The sequence below is a fragment of the Notamacropus eugenii genome, chromosome 6 (genome assembly GCF_028372415.1).
Source record: "Notamacropus eugenii isolate mMacEug1 chromosome 6, mMacEug1.pri_v2, whole genome shotgun sequence".
NCBI lineage: Eukaryota > Metazoa > Chordata > Mammalia > Diprotodontia > Macropodidae > Notamacropus > Notamacropus eugenii.
This window is the reverse complement of record NC_092877.1, coordinates 129,942,355-129,965,897: the sequence shown is the minus strand read 5'-3', so window position 1 is coordinate 129,965,897 and position 23,543 is coordinate 129,942,355.

The following is a 23,543-nucleotide window of genomic DNA, read 5'->3' as shown; positions in this document are numbered from 1 at the left end:
TTATGTTTTGGTTTGTTTTGTGGTTTCTCCCATTCATTTTGATTTTTCTATGCCACATGACTAAGGCAAAAATGTATATTATAGGAATGTATGTGTAGAACCCATATGAAACTGTATAAAATCTCAAGGATGGAGTGGGTATGTAGGCAGGAAGGAGGAGAGGGAGAAGAAAAATCTAAGTTATATTGAAGTGATTGTAGAATACTGAAAACAAATGAAATAATTTAAAAAAAGAAAATTTGGATCTCAAAATCTTGTGTAAGTGAATATTGAAAACTAAAAATATGTAAAGAAATGAATGTGTAAATAAATAAAATATAAAAAATATAATATTTTTTGCAGGTTCCCATGATCAAATAGATTGTATATGTGTGGATGTGTTTGTGTCCATGTACTGCATACACACACCCACATTCGCAATCCCTGGAATAATTTATGTTTTGTAAAAAAAAAAAAATGTAGAGGGCTTTTTTTTTTTGGATACATGTCTGCACACTCTAATCATCCATCCATCCATCCATCCATCCATCCATCCATCCATCCATCCATCCATCCATCCATCCATCCATCCACCCACCCATCCATCCATCCATCCATCCATCCATCCATACATACATACATACATACATACATACATACATCCTTCTATCTATCTATCTATCTATCTATCTATCTATCTATCTATCTATCTATCTATCTATCTATCCATATATCCATCTATCTATCTATCTATCTATCTATCTATCTATCTATCTATCTATCATCTATCTGTCTATTTATCTGTCTCTTTGTCTGTCTGTCTGACTGTCTATCTACCTAAAGTGTTCTATCTTCAATGACTCCAATATACATAAGAAGTCTTGCTATTATAGCTTTTTAAATCTCCATTTCTAAAAGTAAAGCAATGTTTTGAGGGGTCGACAATCATTTTAATCAAGCACATATATCATTCAGTTAGTTCTGGGGGAAACGTAAATAATGTGAACTTCAGAGAAAATACAGAGAAATAAAGATCAACAAACAGCGGTTCCAGCTTCCTGACCATAAGCAATACATATATCAAAGAACAACAGACAAATCTAACACTCTGATCATATATACACAGTTATCAGAGAGAGAACCATCAACATCTGAGTTTTCAAACCTGGGGGACTGCTAAGTGGCTTCCTAAAGTCTCACCTGGAACAAAAACTTTCTTCCAAAAACTAAGAGCCAAAGTAAAAACTCATCTCAGAGTACTTGTACACTTTTCAGAACCAGAGGGCATCACAACCTTTGAGAATCAGGGCATTAGGAAATAACAAAAGGTGTGGGTCTTCCTAAAAATCTCCCCTAATCAAATTCCCATTAATGGATAGGGAAGATCTTTAATCTCATTAGCAATTCGTGTGTGTGTGTGTGTGTATATATGCTATTCTAGTGATTTTCACTATGCCTGTAAATTGAATGTCATTCGGTATTCAGTAACAACAATAACAAACAAGGACTCATAAGTATTTATACAACTGAAATTACTCTATTTGATTCCTAAAACCCTTAACCTGAAAACATACACCACAACATGCTTTTAAATGTGAAAAAGTTATAGAAAAGTTTTGCTTTACAAGAGGCATGGGAAGGAAACTTGGTTGACTGTAGTCATAGATCCAAAGTACCCAGAACATTAAATCACCTAAAGAAAATAATTTTATGATGTAGAATTTAAATATAATTAAATTCTTTATGAAAATTAAATAATTACAGTGCATTATTTGGACAATGTGCTTATTTTTTCATGTTTCCAATTATTAACTCATTTCTTCTAATATATTTAGTAGCAATAACTAGATTTTAAAAGGCATATAGCTTTGTAATTAATTATTAATTGTGTGCCTCTGTTAATATTCATCTAAAAAGTTTTCTGAGCATTTATTTTCCCTCAATTAAATATGTTTTATTAATATGAAGTACGTGTATTAAACTGTAAGCCCTTAGATCAAAGAAGACAACACCTTTATTTTCAGTCTTACAATTTAATAATTACCTTTTAATGCAGGAGGAATATTGATTCATGGTGGTGATTGTGGTGGTTGTGATTGTAAGCAAGATTTATATGATGCTATTATGTTGACAAACTGCCTTACATTTATTTTTCTGATTTTATTTTCATAAAATTCCTTGTGATAAAGCAATTACTCCTCCTACTAATACTGTTACTACTCCTGCTACTCCTACTACTATTCATTGTCGTCATCATCATCACTATCATTTACAATTGAGGAAATAGATTAGAGTTTGTAAGGTGAATGGCTCAGGGTTATGCAGACAAAATTCTCAGCAGTGAGATTTGGACACAGGCCTCATGGACTCCATAAAATTTTTAGGAGCATATGCTCAAACATTCCATATTTCATCTTAATTAATTTATTTGCAAAATGTTGTATGTGTCATTGCATTATTTCATGTAATCTTTTAAAATTGATGAAATTATTGGGTATCACCAGTTTTTTTCTAGAAAATTTTAGTTCATTCTATTTGCATATGAATATCACAATTTGTCTTCATTGACAACACAATGCGATTGTAAGATAAAGTTGATTGCTCAGTATACTTTGTAGAGTGATGCCAAGTGGAAGATATTTTTTAATGGATCTCAATGTTTGTCTCCTATTTCTTAAAACTGATAATTTATGAACCACTTCATGATGAAAGTCATGAATTACTAAGGGCACAGTCAGAATATAAAATCAAGGATAAGTAATCTAGACTCCCATTGGAATTACTTTGAATTGAATTTTGCTAATATTCTTTGGGTGAATATAACATACTAAATATGAAACGGAGAAAAGTTATATGCCTGTATCAACTGAAAAGAGAAAATGGATTTTTAAGCATCAAATTTAATATAAAGTGAATAATGTAAGCAAACAGGTTGTTGCTGTTGGTTGTCCTTTGTTCTCAAAGGGACCTGGCATCAGGAAGATGATATCATGACTTTCAAGTGAATTGGATTTAAGTGTATGAGGGATATGCAGTCATTAGCATCACTTTCTCCTACAGAGTCATGTGGGTCCAGTGGCAAGATATAGATCAGGATGACTACCGGTGACCTCAGATGCAGTGGGAGACCTAGGTCTTTTTAAGTTAAGATCTTTCCCAGATCTCAGTTTGACTGAGGTAATACCTATTCAGTGATTAATGCAAAATAAGAAATGAGAGAAAGAATGGACTCTATTACCTGGAAAAAAAAATCAGTCTTGGTCAGAAAACCCTTAGGGTATCTGGCTAAAACAGAAACAATTGCTATTTACACTCATTCTGAGCCATCAGGGCCCAAACAGTGACCTAGTAAGCCCTGAGTTGGGACCTGCTGTTGTTCAATCGTTGAGATCCACAGTGATTTGGGTTTAAGGCCTGGCCCTTCAGAAATAAATCTATTTCATAAACCCCAAGATAATTCTGGGAAAACATTACAAAAAAGTAACAAAGGAAAATAAAGTTAAAATATTATATTTTGTAACACCACATATCATAAATCTGTTGCTAAGACAGCTTGCATTTATATCTATGAAGAAAAATTATGAAGAAGAGCATATTTACAGAAAAATAGACATTAATATATACACATACATACAATGCACATATGTGTATGCATATATGTATGTATGGGTATATCTTTTAAAAATTCTTTTAATGTGTGTCATAGGTCAAAATATGTTAAAACATAGAAGTTGAATATTATCTTACATTGAGGGTTATATGCCCATATGAAAATATGTTTTTTTTTTTCCTTAAAGCTAATTGCTTTAGAAAGAAAGAGAGACTAATAACTATTACATGGTGCTATGGTCTATAAATTAAGATTTTTGGAAATTTTCAGCATTTGGAGTGTTAGTGGAATGACAGTCATGAAAGATATCAGTTCCTTAAAAGTTTTTTTTTTTTTAAATAATAGACATTTAAAAGACTCTCTGAATGGAACACATGAATAAATAAATGAATGAATGAAAATGAAAGAAGGGAAAATAATGGGGGAAACTCAGGTCTAAGAAATAGCCTCAAATGAAGTGCATGGTCATTTAGAAAAAGAAAAATATAAAATAAGAAACAGGAAAGATTAAAAAAAGCAAATGAAAACTCCCATATTAATGAAACGATCTTGAAGAGATATTACTATAAGGCAAAATAAACAAAGTAGGTCATCAGATCAAGAAACAAAGTTAAATGTAGAAGAAAAGAGACTTCAAATTAGATTTATTTATTTATTTTTTTGATGCTCTGGTTTAATAGATTAGATTTGTGTAAATATATTTTTAATGATTTCCTTAAAGAATTCTTTTTAAAGAATGATTCCTACAGATTCATACGTTCTTGCCTTTTACAAATGAAGGGGAAGGTAATGAAGGGCATGTTCCAGTATTTCTTAGAAATTTTATGTAGGGAGATGGAATATCTCAGCCATGAAGTATATGTTCCTTTGTGTTGTGAATTTTCGTTATGGGAGATCCCAATGGTCCTGGACGTTTAGTGATAGTTGTTGGTTACTGCTAGGTAGTTGAAGTTGTCGTTGGAGGCGCTGTAGTGGTCTGTGAGGCTGATGTCTCTGCAGCGGTTGTCTCTGCTGAGTCAGTTTTCTCTGTAGCAGTTGTTACTGCTGAAGCCATTGTCTCTGGGACTACTGCAGCAATATTGTCTCCAGCAACTTCCATAAGAACTGCAGCCAGAGCAGTCATGAGGAGAAGAATAGCAAACTTCATTTTGCTGAAGAAATACGGAAAGGTTTCTTGAGGAAAAGGGGAAAGTTTTAATGTCGCAAATTAGATTTAAATGAAAGAATTGAATGAGTGGAGTTGTTATTAAAAGATTAATGGGAAATACCTAATAGTTTAGTTACAGAATATCTGTGAAATTGGAGACAAATTGATAGCAAAAGTAGAGAAACTTAAATAAAATACAATATAAAACCAAAATTATTTTGGGAAATAAAATATTCATGCTGGGAAAAAGATTTTACAAATGCAACAGACTATGCATCAAAATAATATTAAAGGATGTGTGTGAGGTACGATTCAGCCAATAATTTTCTAATGGCAGGAATTTGCTTAATCCTCCAATGGAATCATTGAATGAATACTACTGTACAAAAACTAGTTTCTGATCAATGAATGAATAAAAATAAATGGAAAAAAAAAACAACAAAACTGGCATTTAAATGTTGAATGATACAAAAAATAATAAAAAGAATGAGGTTGAAGAAGTATTATTTCATTGTGGGCATGTACACATAAAACAAGAGAAGTGGTTATGAGTACAATATGTAGGGATAGGAAAGGGCTGTGGAGTTGTTTAACTTGAAAAGGACATGCAAATCAGATAAAAGAGGCAGGGTTTAACTTGAAAATGATGCAATGGATGCTTAAAATGGATGAATCATTGATCCAATGTGAATTTACAGGTGTTACCAGATAAGTCTACTATGGGATATGAGTACCTAAGCCTAGGAGTGGAACTATGCATAATAGTGTATGTAGAAGTCTGAGCAATCATTTCCACACAAATAAGATACCGGGAGTAGACTGCTCAAATTCATGAAAAAGCCTTTTTATGGAATTCCAATTAGAGAAATACATGATGTTTATATATGATGGGGGAAAATGAATTAAAACAGGAAAAGTAAATGGTTTCATTTCTCTAATTCATAGGGGAAAATAGTCACAGATTTTACAAAAAGATAATATAACACTCTATAATTTATTGCCTGAAATAAAAAAAAATGATAAAATGGCAATTATAATTAAAAAATACATGTTTCAGTAATTCATCGCTGTTCAGAAAACTTATAGATATTTGACATGGAAATTTATTTCCATTGTTAAAATCATTGAGAGAAGTTATATATGAATGAAATAAAGATTTACAGAAAAAGCTGAACAATACAAAATATTTTAAAATACATTGTTTGTTTATTTTTCAGTTCTCAACATTCGCTTCCACAAGAATTTGAATTAAAAAATTTCTATGCATCTCTCCCCACCCCTATCTCAGGACAGCATGCATCCCATCCACCCCTTTCTCCTGTCTGTCCTTCTTTCTATTACACTTCTTCCATCACCCTTTCCCTCTATTTTCCCATAGGGCAAAGTGGGTTTCTATGTTCCATTTCCTGTATAGTTTATGATGACATGACTTGCAGTTGACTTTGTTTTCTGAGTGAGAGAGGGCTGTGCAGGTCACCAGTCTCACTTCTCCTCCAGAGCCATCTGAATCCAGTGACCAAATATTCCTCAGAATGACTGGAGATGACCCAGGATGCGGCAGTTGGGGTTAAATGACTTGCCCAAGGTCACACAGCTAGTGAGTGTCAAGTGCCTGAGGTGAGATTTGAACTCAGGTTCTCCTGACTCCTACACTGGTGCTCTATCCACTGCACCACCTAGCTGCTCCATTTGGTTATATATAATGATTATATATAACTAATTATAAACATAATATAAATTATACAAATTATCAGCAAAAATATGAAATCTCTAATCCATTATCCCTAAAAGTTCTTAAGCAAGTGAATAGCAATCAGTATTAACATTTTATTAGACAAATGGAATCATTAACAAAGGATAACAAATAGGAAATAAATAATTATTAGTTTATATAAAATAACCATGGTCCTTTTCTCCATTCCACTTGAAAAAGGAAATTACCTTGATTTTTTATACTTGAAAGAATAAGGTAGAAAAAAAAAATACAGTTCTATATTGCTAATGAACATAAAGTTAAAAATATTGAAAAATGCTGAAAAATATTCTGATGAATAAAATGTAACATTTTAATGCCAATACTGAAATGATGGTTTCATATGAATAAATAGTTTGATAGTAATTAAATTTTAAAGTAACCAAAATTCATGAAAATTATACTAATAAATATAAATGATTATGAAATATGCATAAACAAAGAACATTTCCTAAATATGACATAGTCATATGCATATATATGTGTGTATATATATTTATATATATGATGTTGAAAATAAAAGTACAGAAATAATTTAAAAGGTTTTCTTTTAAAAAGTGGAAACTTTTATTGAACCCAAACATCAGAGTATATATAATGGGGAAAAATTAGCATCTTATCATTCAAACAAGGTTTAAACATTTTATTCTTTTCCAATTACTTCATAAAGTTCTAAAATGTCAGCTATAACTGAAGTAAAAAAATAAGTGAAAGGAATGTGAATTCACAAGATGTTTGAGTCAGCTTTATTTATGAATAAATATATTGATGTAAAACACAGATGAATCAATAGAAATATTTAACTAAGATAATTTTAGAAAAATAGTAGGACAGAACAAGAATTAATCAGCCTACTTATTAACAATCCATGAAAAAATGCTAGAAGTAAAACTCAGTACATTATGAAATATGTATATAGTGTTCAAACCTTCTATGATATATACATTATTTTATAAATTTGATTTCCATTTATTAATAGAAAAATAGATTAAAAACACTCAATTAAAAGATTATGTCTTCTTTGATGTCTGACATACTTCATTCATCCACTTCCCTGGTTAAAAAAGTCATAAGAAGCAAAGAGTAGTTGGAATAACACATTTATATCAAAGTTATGCTTTAAAATATTTTATATCTTTTAAAAAAACTTCATTTTCTATCTTTATCACTCCAGTTTTCTCAGAGAGACATTCTTATTCTAAAATATGAGGAATAAATAGCTTCAAACTGAACAACATACAGAACAATTGTAAAACTATATGTAATGTCACCCATCTATAATCTGCAACTTCTAAAAAGAAATGGGTTGAAATATCTTCTTGAAATTCTATTTTTTGATAACATTGGGTAATTATACTTTCAAAACTTTTTCATTTTTATTATTTATTACTTTTATAGTAATTCTGATTATTAGAAAATCGTATATTTTCTGTTGTCTTCAATTTCCCTTTGTTCCTTTGTCTCCTCTTGGTTCTCAGTATTTGTTGTATTCAGTATTTCTTACATTATAATAGTATGTAATTGCATTAACATATCATGACTTATGAGGCCATTTCTAAATTGATGAACATCAATTTTATTTGCACCACTTGGAATTAAAATGTTGCTATTTTGCTGTTCACGGTATTGGCATTTGCAAGTTTATTCATTCACAGGACACTGCTTTTTTGAAGGTTCTTAGGCTCAGTTCTAAGCAATCTTCATCAGGATGTGAAGAGACATGGTGGTGTTTTGACTTGCCCAGCACATGCTGCTTCTCCCATATCTACTTCTGAGTGTCTTGCTACTTCAACTAGTCAATCTTTTCTACATTTTATACCTTATGCAAAACAAGTGAGCATAGAAACTTGTTCAAAATGCTTGACATAACATGGAAAAATATAAGTAATATAAAATTATGAGTCAATCTGATTCACCAATATTAGAATAAGTCCATGGGCATCATGAAATTCTCAATATGTTCTCTGAGAAGAAATAAGCAAACTAGAAAAATTTAGCTTTGGAATAAACAAAGATTAAGCCACAAAAAAATAAAGGGTATATGTAAAAAAAAAAAATAGAAGAGTGAAAACTATAAATTTCTCTTGATCTGTTCCATATATCCATTTGCCAATTCTGAAAACTTCGGGATATAAGTGAGAATTTTCAACCTAGGAAATTAGGGCCAGAGAACTTGTCAAAACAGAAGTCAACCTCCACAGCAAGATATCCATGTGGAACTCTTTTGCCTAAAAATCTGCATACTGCATGTGTCAATGTTTCCACTAAAAATATAGGAATGGATGTATCTGAGTAAGCAAATTATATTTAAAGAACAATTTATTTTTGATGTTAAAAAACTATAAAGAAGCTGGAATGAAGAAGGGGGAAAATCTTTATCATGCTGAAGACCTATTCTATAAGCACAATTTTTGATTCCAGGGTAAATTTGTTATTCTAAGAAAGCGACCCATTTGTAAGCTTCAAATGAATCACCTAAAGCATGCATGCTGGTAGTTCTAATGCACTTTGTTTCAGGATTTCCAAGATACTGATGCTTCTTTTGGCTTTAAAAAGTATGATACAATTTTTAGATTGCTGAAGACAAGTGAAAATCAATTTCTTCTGTCATACCTTAGAGTAAAAGCTATTCACACCATGATATTCAGCATTTTCAATCATTCTTAAAATGTCTAGTGCCTATGGTAAGTAAAGAAAAGCACTTACAGCACATTGATCAAAGGATGGAACAAGTAAATATGAGAAAAATGTTGCTGATTTCATATCCATGCACCTCAGCAATGGAATTTGCTCTATTTTATTCCTGATTTGATGGGAAAAAAGTATAGCAAAAGGTATTTATTAATATCTATTGTCAATGCACGAAATGCACACTTAATCACATATTTTGTTGAGAATTCCAGCAAGGGAAAGGAAAAAAAATAATGTGCTTTAGTATCTTCCAAAAGGAATGAAATATTTTTTTTCCTTTTTTAAATTTCTTAAGTAATCAATAAAGTTTACAAGTCTACTTCCCAAGTATATTCTTATTGTATTGGGTTTCTTGAGCTTAACTCTGTTTTTACTGAATTTAAATACTCATCTAGTCTACTGAAACAAATTTTCATGTGTCCAGTGTTGGAAAGAAATCAGAATGTGAACATTTAAAAGTTTAAAAAAATAATGAAATTAGAGAAATGAATTCAAGATGTCAGAGTGAAGACAGGGACTCACCTGAACTTTCCACTAAACCTTTCCAATTACCTTCAAAATGACTCTAAACAAATTCTAGATGCCAGAAATCAGAAAAAAAGATGGAGTGAAACAATTTTCCAGCCAAGACAACTTGGAAAGTCAACAAGAAAGGTCTGTTACACCAAGGTAAGAGAGGAGCACAGTACAGTGGAAGCCAAGACAGCACAGACCTGCACCCAGTAAACCAGGAGCAGATATCATGACCTGAATATACATAGGAGTATGCATAGAAAGAAAGCAGACCTATCAGTTAAATGTGATAGTATGATTAAAAAAATCAAATTAAGGTACAAGAAAGAATGAACTTGGAGAAGGGGAAAAGGAGAGGTAGAATGATATGGATTATCTGATATAATAGAGGCCTGAAAGAAGTTTTACAGTGGTGGGCAAAATGGAGCACGTGGGAAAGGGAGTGCATGAAGTTTACTCTCAATAGAAGTGGCTCAAATAGGGAATAAGATACATACTCAATTATGTACAGAAATCTATCATCCACACAGGAAAATAGAAAGGAAAGTGTATAAGATAAGAGGAGTAATCTTATAGAATGCAAGGCAGTTTGAGGGAGGTAAAAGAAGCAAAGCAGTTTTGAAAATGGAAAGGCTAAAAGGAGAGTAATAAACAGGACAGGATATCAAGGGGGAAATAGGATGGATAAAAATAAAGAGCTAGTAATAATTACTGCAAAAAATTACAGTGCATTTCACTGATAAAGACTTCATTTTTATATGTATATATAGATATACAGAGAGAGTTTCAACATATATATATATACACATATACGTACATACATATGTATGTAAGTATATATTGAAAATGCCACTCGCATGATGAGTGTTTTATTTTCATCTCAATAGATGTTCACTATTACCTGGCATTCCAATAATGTAAAATTTATAGCAAGCCTAAATGAATGAATGACTAAATACATTTATGCTGCACATTTTATGAATTATTCTAAGTACCAACTGAGTTCATCACGTGATCTAGAATGTAATACATCTTACTAAGTCTTCATAGAAAAAAGTAAGCTGAGATGTCCTGCTGATTAAAAAATAATACCATAGAATAAAGAAATTATACAGTATGAAGGAATGTTCTATAGTTTAACATCTTAATCAAAAGAGGTAACACCTTATAATATATTCTGGAAAAAATAATCATCCAGCCTATGTTTAAGTTTTGTGTGACGGACAACTCACAAGTAATCACCATCTCTCCCTTTGAGACAAATTGTTTCCTCATTATGTAGAGTATCATAGTGTGAGACATAATTCATTTCCACCCATATTGTATTCCAATCAGTTTTAACAAGTTTGATATGTTACTTAAATCATATTGGAATAAATAGGTATTTATAGTTGGCCTCAAACTTTAATGTATAATGTTCCCTATTAGTTTATCAAGTTATGAGGCTTACTAATACAACCACAAGAATCTTGACAAAGGTATCTCCGTCCTGTTTTGCTCAAATCCCATGTCCAAATCCACCATGGATGGAATGCCTTGATACTTTGGAAAGTCTCCCAATTTATTTTTTTATCTCTGAACCATGCTCTCTTGTCTGGCATGAGAAGGTGGCCATCTTATGACCACTTAGTCAGTGGAAATGGTCCATGTTTTATCCAACATATGATACCCCTGATAATATGTTATTTTGGGCCCTTAAGAGTAAGGTCCACCAATCAACAAGATTGTGTATTTTGCCATGCCTCTTTGTGTATTTGGGTATAAAACCATATAGAAAAAAGTACTTTAAGTAGTGGGCATATCATGATGACAAGATGAAGTCAACTTCATTACAAGATACTATGGTCGTTTAAGAAAGTTCCATTGAATCAGAACTCTGTTTCAGTCTCTTTTATTGTAGATCAGTCAATTTTAATTCCCACATTAATCCACACATACATATGCATATATGTATGTGTGTATGTATAATTTTAATAATATTAAATGTAGAAGTTTTTCAGATCTTTCTTTTTTATATGCAGAAGGTGAAGCTGTAGGATAAATTAAGATATCTTTGTTCAAAATTGATGTTTGATGTCAGGTCTTGGACTCTAAATCAAGTGCTCTTCTCCCATATGCCATTGTCTTTTCTTCTTTTGATATCTGCCTTTGAAACTTATTTTATTGGGTCACTGCAAATCACTTAACATTTATGAGCCCCAAATACAGCTATATTCTAAGATTAATGATTTCATAGAAGTTGATGATCTTCATTGATAAAGGGAACTTTTTCAATGGAGAGTGCTCTGAGCTAACAAAAATCACAAGATGATACAAGAAAAAAAAATAGTTCCACCCTCAAAAGGCTTCATTTTACTAAAGAAGATAGGTTGGAAGAGAGTGGGAGGATGTTCATTTGAATACATGCATCTGTCAGCTGCTACTAGAAATGGAATTACTATATGGGCATATTTCCAGAGATTGTTTTTCTCTTCCTGAAAGCCATATTGTTATTGGCCTTGTTTTGCTTTGTTTTTGCAAGCATGCTGCCTTTTTTTTTTTTGAGCTTTTACTGAATGATCTTCCCTAATAGATTTACAGGGGGTTAAAGATGGAAAAAGTCACTTTAATCTTATATTCCAGGACTCCCCTCCCAGAATTTGATAGATGATAAAGTTGAGACTCAGAGAAAGAAAATGTAATGCCCAGCATAATACTTGAGTAATTTGCTATTGAGCTAGGTATCTCACATTCCTGAAACATGGAATAAATTTCTGGGGACTAAGTGCAGAGATTTGATTAAATTGGACCATAGGATTATAAACACATTGTTTCAATCTGTAAAGATCTTTCAAAATTTTTATTCTTTTTTATACAGCATAATAATTACCATTCTCATATATTTTTCATTCACAAATTTGACAAATATATCATCATTGTCTTCATTCTATTAGTGAATAAAATTTGAGCACAAATTTTCAAATGATATGTCTCTAGAGATCTCCTCCCATGCCAACACATACATTAAGTCTTTCAATCTGCTATCTCTTTTTACTTTACCCTGCCAGAAGTCAATATCTGTCACTCTTGGGTCACATGACAGCAGAAAGATCACTGTCCCCAAATCATTTTAACTCTCCAAACCCACCCCCTCTAAGAAAAGAGAGAATTATGAACCATAAATTGACTTAAAATCATAGGAGGAAGACAGAGCAATCATAATGTAAAATCCTTATGTGTTAATTAGAAACTTGAAACTAGACATAGGGCAGCATCTACCATATACCAAGATGAGGTCAAAATGGATTCATTATTCAGAAATAAAGCTTGGTATCAGAGGCAAATTAGGAGGTCATGGAAAATTAATGTCAGACATATGGATATGGGAAAATGTTGTGAACAAACAAGAGACAGAAAACATTGCTAGATATAAAACGGATGAATTTGGTTACGTTATTTTTTTAATTGTGCGAACAGCCAAGATAAGAAGGAAAGGATGGCACTGGGAAAAATATGAGAAATTTATCAGATAAAGTACATATTTCTCAAAAATATAAAGAGCATTGTCAAATTTAGAATAATATGTGTCATTCCTCAATTGGTAAATGATGAAATAGGTCATTTTTAGAAGACTTCTAGGCAATCTGTAGTCATATAGGATGCTCTAAATCAGTATTGATTAGAGAAATATAAATTTAAAAACTCTTGAAGTACAACTTCATGGTTATCAGATGGGCAAATATAACAGGAAAAGAAAATGATGAATGTTGAAAGGCATGTGGAAGAATTGGTACAAATGCACTGTTGGTGCAGTTATGAAGTGATCTATACATTCTGGAGAACAATTTAGATCTATGCCCAAAGAGCTATAAAGTTGTGCATACCTTTTTCAGTTAGCATACCACTACTAGGCCTGTACTCTAAAGAAATAAAAAAGAAAAAAAAAAGTTAAAATTACCAGTGTGTACAAAAATATTTGTAGGAGATCTTTTTTATGTGGTGAAAAAGTATTACAACTGGGAGGATCCCATTAATTGGGGAAATGGCCAAACAAATTGTAGCATATGGTTGAAAAGAAATTTTATTGTTGTATAAGAAATGGTGACCTGGATCCTTTTAGAAAACAACATGGAAAGATATACAAACTGATTCAAAGTAAAGGGAGCAGAACCAGAACATTGTACACATTAAAAACAATATTTTACAATGACCAATTTTGAATGAGAGTTATTCTCAGTAACACAATGATATAAGACAATTTCAAATGACTTACAATATGTGATGGCAATCAAAATGGAATCTTTACTGTTTTTCTTTTAGTATAATTAAGTGCTTGATTGAATCTTGCCTTTATCAGTCAAGAGACTTTACTAGGAATAAAGTACAGAAACAAGAGTTTTTTTGTTTTTTGTTTATTTTTTTAACTAGAAACAATATACGTACTTGTATTGTTAAAGTAATTTTAGGATCTTTCCTATCCATTAATGGGCCTGTCCATTAAAGGGAGTTTCATTAGGAAGGATTTGTAGGAACACCCAGACCTTCTGTTAATGAGGGACTGGTTCTCAAGGATTGGGATGCCCTCTGGCTTTAAAAAAGGTACAAATACACTGAAGGTGAGGTTTTACTTTAGGGTTTACTTTTGGAAAGAAGGTTTGAATGCCAGATGAGGACTCTGGGAATCCTCTAAATAGCCTCCAAGCTTTGAGAAACCAGATGTCATGCTTCCCTCTCTGACAACTGGTGAGACAGGTTTAGATGTGTATTGAATTATGGTAAGGCAGAGGAAACCATATCTGTTGATTACTTTGGGGTTTGGTGCATTGACTCCCTTGAACAGATGAATGATGCATGTGCTTGACTAAAGGACTGATACATGTGCTTAATTAAAGTGATTGTTAACTCCTCAAAAATTACCTTTCCTTTTATGAATGCAGATCTAAGAACCTGTGATAGCAGATCCCCCTGTGTATCTTGAGGTGCTTACACAATGAAATCTGTTATTCACCTTCAGAGGAAAAAAAACTGATAGAGTCTGAATGCAGATCAAAGCATACTTTAAAAAAAATTCCTTTTTTGTTTTGTCTTACATGAAAATTTGTTTTGCATTATTATGCATATACAATCTGTAGCATACTGCTTTGCTTCTAAAGGAAAATATAGGAGAATGAGTAGTGGAAATAATTTTGAAATCAAAATGTTAAAAATTTTTTTGTTATTGAGAAAAATAAATTTAAAAGGAAAGTAAAAATTAATGATAAAATAATGTAAATATTTAACTATATATATGCATATATATATAGTCTATATTTTATAGAAACCAAATCAACTGTCCTTTTAGATCAGTGGGAGAGAGCTTAAGTATTTTACGTCTCCTAAAATAATATGACAATAATAATAATAAACTGAATATTATAGAGTAATATATAACATAAAAATATAGTGCTTTAGTGTATAGATCTTAAGAGAACCCATAGTTATAACCAGAAAACAAAACAAAACAAAATGCTTAAAATCTCAATGTACTATGAGTTGAAACTGAACTATTTAAGTGACAAAAGAAGTGCATGTAGCTGGAGAAAAAAAAATCAAACTTAAAACAGAAGAAATTCAAGAAGCAAAAACAAACACAGTAAAACACTGTAATGTAACAATAAGAAATCAAAAAGAATAATGCAATAGTATATTACATAAGACAATGGAGCTCTTAGAGAACAATGAAAAATCATGGTCATTGTGTGTTGAGGAGAATACAATGAGAAGTGTAACTGGCCTTCCTTTATCTACTAGGTGCCTGCCCATAAAACAATGAGATCAGCACAATGGCTCTGTAGGCTTTTGATAGTCAGTCTAATATCTCTTCTCTCCCTAATCTTTCTTTGCAGCCTCCCAAACAGTGAGCTAGCTCTGGCAATGTGTGCTTCAACCTCACTGTCAATGTGTATGTCCCTGGAAAGTATACTACCAAGGTAAGTGAACTTATCCATAGTATTCAAAACTTCTCCATTTGTTGTTGTTCTCAATGTGTTGATGGTTCCACATATGGATGCAGTCTACCAGCACCATGAGAGGAAACTGAATCACTTCCATTTGAACTGTCTTAGGAATATTCTGAGGATCACCTGGCAGGATAAGGTACCACACTGCCAACTACTCAAATAATGCTTCAGAGAGCCCAGTTCAGATGGGCTGGTCACATTGTTCAAATGCAAAATATATGCTTGCCAAAAAGACTATTTATGGAGAACTCACATGGGAAGGCAAGCACATGGTGGTCAGAAGGAATGATACCAGGACACTCTCAAAGTCTTTCTCAAGAACTTTGGATTTGACTGTACAATATGGGAGACACTGGCACAGGACCGCTCAGCAAGGCATGCCCACATAAGAAAAGGTGCCATGCTGTTTGAGCAAAGCGGAATTGAGACAGCACAAAGAAAAAACAAGATGCTCAAATTTAAAAATGCGGGCTATCTGTGCCCAATCTGTGGTAGAGCATTCCGAGCTCATATTGGTCTGATCAGCCACAGTCAGACACGCTGAAATTTCATGTTACAATAGTTATGTCATTTTGGTCCTCTTCTAAGATGAAGGACAACAACCAACCAACCTGCCAAACCTTAGATCTTAGAGCTGCTAATGGAAAAGCAATTCTTTATGTCTTCCTAAATTTAGCTGTACCTGCTTTTCCACTTTATTTACTCCATTTATATTATATGTCAATTGTAGGTTAATTCAATGCACAAAGGTATCGCCTGGGTTAGAAACAAGAAAGACCTTCTTGTCCATTTTTCTTTCTGAAAAGAAAGTCTATTTTTCTTTGCAAACTTCAAAAACTTTTAGATTTCTTGGACCTTTAATGTCACTCCTTGTAGCTTTCTTCCTGCTGACTTGTCAGGAGAAGCAAATCTCTCTCCAAGACAAAAATACCTTTCCTTTTCCCAACCCCCATTTTATCCCATATGAGCAGCATTAGAAACTTCTTTATGTATATTGAACATTTTCGTTTTATCATTTAATCCCTAATCTCTCTTCTTCCTTCTCATCCTTTGTTAAGTCTGTGCACTGGCCTTATATGAATGCACAGGTATATATGAGACAGCTCCCCTTCTTTTTCCAGGGGTTCTGACCTTGATGGAGCTCAGCTGCTGCCCTCATCCATGACACATACTTTTCAATTTATTGATTGGATAAATATAACTAGTATAAATTATTGCTTTGTGATTCTTCCTGAACCCCACATTTGCACAGCTGTGAGAAAGAAATCCTGAACAGTTGCCTACTAAAGTAAATGTGATGCTGTTTTTGTCACACACAAAACGAAACAAAACAAAACAAAACAAAATAACATGCATTCTACTGGAATTCATGGAAACCAGTGCTCTGATACTTTCTCATAGTGTTCCACCGTTACTCAAAGCAGGTCTTACGAATCTCAGAACAAGGATTATGTCCTCTTTTCTCCCTTGCAACACACACTGAGCAACTATGGAGTAGGAAGATTTTTTTTTTAATCTATTCAGAGAATAATGCTTAAGGGTATGATTTTGGTAGAGGGTAGGATATAATCTCAGTCCTCTGTGATGAATCACAGTTGTATTCTGTTCCACACTGAGTCATTTCTGAAGTTGTACAATTTCAAGGTGTAGACATCTATTGAGAATGTCCTCATGCTGTCGAAGTATCAACTTCCTAATAACTAAGTTTCAGGGCCTACTGGTGCTAGTCTAAGTACAAATGAGAAAGGTTTTGGAGAACATAAATTGTGTATAGTACATAGATAGAGTGGATATTTGGAGATGTTTGGAGAGCATTACCTTGAATGTGAATATTTGAGTGGTTTATAGTATCTCCTGGGAAAGAACAAAATGATGACAGACAAAAATCAATCCACCCTGGCATCCTTTTATGAGCCTAAAAGCATACTGCATGTAGTTCTATGAAATTTTTATGTTCCCTGGGAAAACATGCTCATTATTTCCACCATTAATGTCCTTGCTGACTACCCTAGAGTAAGCATCATTACACCAGTGCAGATGGTTTCTGCTGCTCCATCACTAGCAGGGGAAATGATTCTGTTTTTCCCCTGAATGTGTAATTATAGATACAGTGTTGTTTTGAGTGACAAATCCTCCAAGTCTAAGAATGCATAATCTTTATTTTGTGTACTCCACAATTTGTAGTTGAATGAAAAACTCATTTAATTTTGTCCCTCTTAAGAGTCTGTTTCAGATAGTTGAGGCAAGGAAACAATTTCAAATGATTAAGCAAAACTAATTATTTCTCTTTTCACTTGAAAGTACTCAAACTTTTTTATTAGAAAATATGTCATGATTGGAATGAAGAGTTAATGAATGAACTATTCCTTTGAGTATTTTAAGGTTTCAATCCAAATATGATGTAACTGAGGTTTCCAGCTAATCCTGGAGAATTTTGCATTGGGCTTTCCTAATTTAGTTGAGATGTTATCTAAATGTTGCATATCTGAGAGAAAAATGTGGATAGGAGAAACTCTTCATTTCTACTTTATGATAGACACACATTAATTCAGATTATCTTTGTGACTGACTCCCTGGGAGCAAAGCATAAATATTTTCATGCAGGTATATAGTGGGAAATCAGGTCCTCAGTGTGCCCCTGATTTCCAACTTTTATCTGTAAAGCCATTGGGGGAGTTCCTGAGCTAGAACGAAGTCTCTCTCTTGTTTTATGAATATCTCTTTCCCTTCCCTTCCTTTCCCTTCCTTTCCCTTCCCTTCCCAAAACCTCAAACCTACTGCACTCTGAAGCTCAGGCATGCTTCTGGACCCTCATGGCTTAAGAGTGATTACCAATATTAACTGTTGCTGTTTCCCTCCCAGCCTGATGTATTGCTTTTTTTTTTTCCTTATTAAAGGGGCCGTCTCCTGGCTACTTCTTAAACAGTCCTATTCAATGAATGGGTATTACCTCACCCTAAGTGTGTACCTGAAGAGACCCCTAAAGGGGCCAAGGTCTCCCAGTGCAACCTGGGTCATCTCCAGCCATCCTGATGAATATCTGGTCACTGAATTCAGAGGGCTCTGGAGGAGAAGTGAGTCTGGTGATCTTGCACAGCCCTCCCTCACTCAAAACAAAGTCAAGTGCAAGTCATGTCATCATTTCTCTGATGACATGGTCTTCTTCGGCAAAGAAAGGGAACACAGCTTACATCTAAGGATTTTGCTCAATACTGAGCATTTTATGGTATCTTATAATCTTGATGCAATCACTCACTTACTTTTGCCATTTCCTTTGACAAATAGTTTTTACTGCTATTCACTATTTGTGAATTTTGGATATCCCCTTTCTTTCCTGCTGTCAGATGAATATCCCTGAAGTATAGATCTTGTGCTCTCTCTCTCTCTCTCTCTCTCTCTCTCTCTCTCTCTCTCTCTCTCTCTCTCTCTCTCTCTCTCTCTCTCCTTACTTATTCCAAATACACTACCAGTAAAGCCATTATATTTGGCAAAAATTTGAAACTGTTCTCAAATTAACTCAAAGATATCTTTCCAAATGTATTTTCCACTATATGACTTCATGGAGGCTCTCATAGTGTAGTATCTTCTGCTGGGTCCATCCATACTGGATACATTTCTAAAGAAGTGGTTATCTTATTTTTAGATATCCAGCACAATTTGATTATCTATGACATCCTGATGGCAATTTACAATTACATACATTCATGACTTTGCTTATGTTCCCCTCCTCCCATTGCTACTTGCATGTTTCTTTCCAACCTCAAGTTCTCTGTTTCTTTCTCACACATTTTTAAAAGTCCAGCTTAAATGCCATCTCCTCCATAAAAAATAATATTTTCTCCTTAATTTACTCTGACTTTTTCATTATATCCTAGATTTGATGTGTGTGTATTTAGTGTATAATTTTTATCTACTACTAAACTATCAAGCTTCCTAGAGCAGTAATTGTGTCATAGTCTTTTTAACGTTTACAATGCCTGCTATGCTCCCTTGTATATACTAGGAGCTCAATATATATTCAATGAATAAATTGAATGATATTATTGAATGTACTATTTTGAGGCAGGAAGATCTAAATTTGTATCTCATGTCCAACCCTAACATTATACTTGTTAAAAAGATATAGAGATGATGCTTCAGTTAAATAGCTTCAGAGATCCTTGAACAGCTGTAATCTAAAGCAAGTCAGTAATATTTTAAGTCTAGTTGGAAGAAATTCTTCAGTATACCACCTCAGGAATTGGGGTTTGGTGTAATGATATGTAATATATTTTTTTTATTAATGAGAGTATTGGCATAGATGACATGCTTATCAGATTTTCGGATATCATAAAACCAGAATGGATAGGTAACATAGCAAAAGACAATCAGGATTCACAAAGATCTTAGTAAGTTAAAACATATTGAATTAAATGAAATGAGACTTAAAAAGAAATATTTAAAGTCTTATACTTTAATTCAAAAATTAAGCATTGCATGTGTGGAAGTAACATAGTACAGTGGATACAGAATTTAACTTCCAGGCACAGTGACCTATTGTCAAATCATGATTCAAATACATGCTACTTGTGCTACCCTGAAGAAGTAATTTATTACTCTGAGAGTCAATTCCCTCATAGGTAAAGTGAGAGAGTTGGACTAGATGGTTGGTCTCTAAGTTTCTTCCAAGTTCTGAATTTATTATACAAAGATCTGAAGTATAAGACAAGTGTCATGGCTAGAAATGGATTTGTCTTTAAAAAAATTTATGAATACTATATATATCCATATCTATCTTTCTATCTGTCTATCTATCTTCCTCTATCTATCTATCTGTCTATCTAACTATCTATCTATCTATCTATCTATCATCTATCTATCTATCTATCTATCTATCTATCTATCTATCTATCTAAGAAATCTAATGTGATCTTAGGTTCAATTAATCCACAAGCATTTATTTATCATGCTAAAGCAGTTAGGTAGCACAACTGATAGAATGCTGGGCCTGAACTCATCTTCCTGAGATTAAATCTGGTCTCAGACACCTATTAGGTGTGTGCCTTGTGGAAGTCACTTAAACTGTTTGCCTCATTTTCCTTATATGTAAAATGAGTTGGAAAATAAAATAACAAAGAATTCTAGTATTTTTGCCAAGAAAAAAAAAATAAATGGAGTCTCAAAAAATTGGTCACAACTGAAATGGTTGAACCACAGAAAGTGGTGTTGCATTAAAAGAGGCGTGACACTGAGGAGTAAGATGGTGTTAATCCTGTTATAACTTATCCACCAATAAAGACCACATATGCAAATATTATGTTCACTTTGGATTCTACATATTTGTTTTAATTAAACAAGAACTTATGCATAATATTTATTGAATTGCACGTCTGTTATCTACAAATCAGAAAACACCACATGGTAACATAATAAGTAGTGATAGTGCAATGATCCCAAGTTTGCAGAAGATGAACTCACATCTTAATACTTTTAATCGATTATTAAACCAAAAAACAAAATACAGTTCGTTTTTCTACCCGGACAAGTGCCCTCAAAACTTTACATTTTAAAAAAGTTCAAATATGTTTTTGTTCCAAGATAATTTTATCAGCTGTATCAGTAAGCACCACAACATACACAGGACGACCTGCTGCCAAAGGTTCTTTGATCTGCTATTCTAAAAGGAAAGGTAACTTTTGAGTGGTTAACAATCACTTTAATCAAACACATGTATCATTCAAATAGTTCAGGGGAAAAAGCATTGTGAACTTCAGAGAAAATACAGAGAGATCAAAAGTCAACAGACATGCTTCCAAAATGTCTGACCTTTAACATACATACATCTTTAACAGAGAGGGAACATGTGGATTTTCAAAGCCTGGAGGAAGGTGGAATGCTGCTTAGAGGTTTCCCAGAGTTCCATCTGGCACACAAAACTTCTTCTAAAAACTAAGTGTCTGGATGCTACATATCAAGGAGGAAAATTGTTTACCTTTAAGGATTTTTTTAAGAGAGGTATGAGGATAGTGACAAATTCATTTCCTATCACAATAAGATGAAGAAAATGAGTTTGCAAAGCTGGAGAAGACATAGGCAATTCATCATACTTGTTGTTAATTATTGGGTTGTCATTTGGAAGAGGAATTACGTGTTCTATTTGGCCAAAAAAGGAAGGCATGCAAGCAATGCGTTTAAATTATGTATCCATTTTGGCCTTATCTTAGTATAGGGTGTGGCATATTGATATATACCAAGTTTCTTCCACACTATTTTCCATTATCTCAGCATTTTTTGTCAAATCGTGAGTCTTTATCCCAGAAAGTTGAGTCTTTGGATTTGTCAAAGAGGAGATTGGTACAGTCATTTACACTTCTCAGTTATGTACCTAATTTACTACATTAATCCACCTCTCTATTTCTTAGCTAATATGAAATGATTTTGATCATTATTCCTTTATAATATAATTTTATATCTGATATAACTAGGTCACCTTCCTTTGCATTTTCCCCCATTAATTCTCTAGATATTTTGAAACTTTTGTTCTTCTAGATGAATTTTGCTATTTTTTCCTAGCTCTATAATATTTTTTTTTTGGTACTTAGATTGATATGGCACTGAATAAGTAAACTTGGTTGGAATTGTCACTTTTATTATATTAGCTCCACCTACTCATGATCAATTGTTATTTTCCATTTGATTAGATCTGAATTTATTTGTGTGAAAATGTTTATTAATTTTGTTCATATAGTTCCCAGGTTTATCTTGGCAGGTAGACTTCCAAATATTTTATATTACCTAGCTATTTTAAAGGAAATTTTTTCAATTTCTTGATACTGGGCTTTGCTGGTAGTATATAGAAATACTAGGGATTTATTTGGGTTTATTTTACATCTATGACTTTGATAAATTTTTCCTTACAGCTATTTCATAGCTTATTTTCCTCAATAAGACTCAGCTTATGCACCACCTTCTTTAGAAAACCTTTCCTTATGCACACTGCAATGCTAGTTACCTCTTACCTATAAAATTCTTAGCACATGGCTTGGCACACTGGTTGTGCTATACAAAAAAGTATTCCCTCTCCTCCCCTCCTATATTATCTTTTTAATTTTATTTATCCCTTGTGGATATAGACATAGATGTTGTCTTATGTGACGTAATATCAACTTCTCCCAAACAGAAATTTTATGTTTGTTTTTGTAATCTCAGACTCTAGCATGGTGCCTGATGTCTGAAGATAATTAATAAATGCTTCTTGAATTGCAGAGTAATTGATTGCCTAGCACTTATGTACTAGATAAATTATTTTATTAAAAAAACGTTTATTATGTACCATTTATTTGCAATGCTTTTTTAAAATCAAATGAAAGACTTCAAACCTAACTCAGTATTGTCAACTATACAATATTATCACAATGGAAACTGTAAATATGAATTCATGTGTATTATTTTCTTTTATCCATTTGACAGAATGTATGTCATATTGCCTTAAAATGCATTCTCAGTGCTCCTGTCTTAGACATACACTAAATAAAACATACAAAAATCATCTGTCTGTGTTTCTTTCCCTTATTAGATAGTATGTGATCTGGTGTGGGAGACTGTTTTAACTAAATTTTCTATTTTTACTTGGTGCAACTCTGTATACAACAGGTGCTTAGGGAATGTTCATCAGATTATATAATATCCTATAATATGTTGGTACAAAATAGGGAATTTTTGTACAAAGATTAAAAATGTTACAATTTTATTTCGAATAATTTCAAATGCACACACATGATATATATATATAATGTGTATATGCACATATATACATATATTGTGTATATATATATATGTACAAAAACAAAATGATTATTTATTTGTAACTTGATTTCCATTAGGAAAATAAAA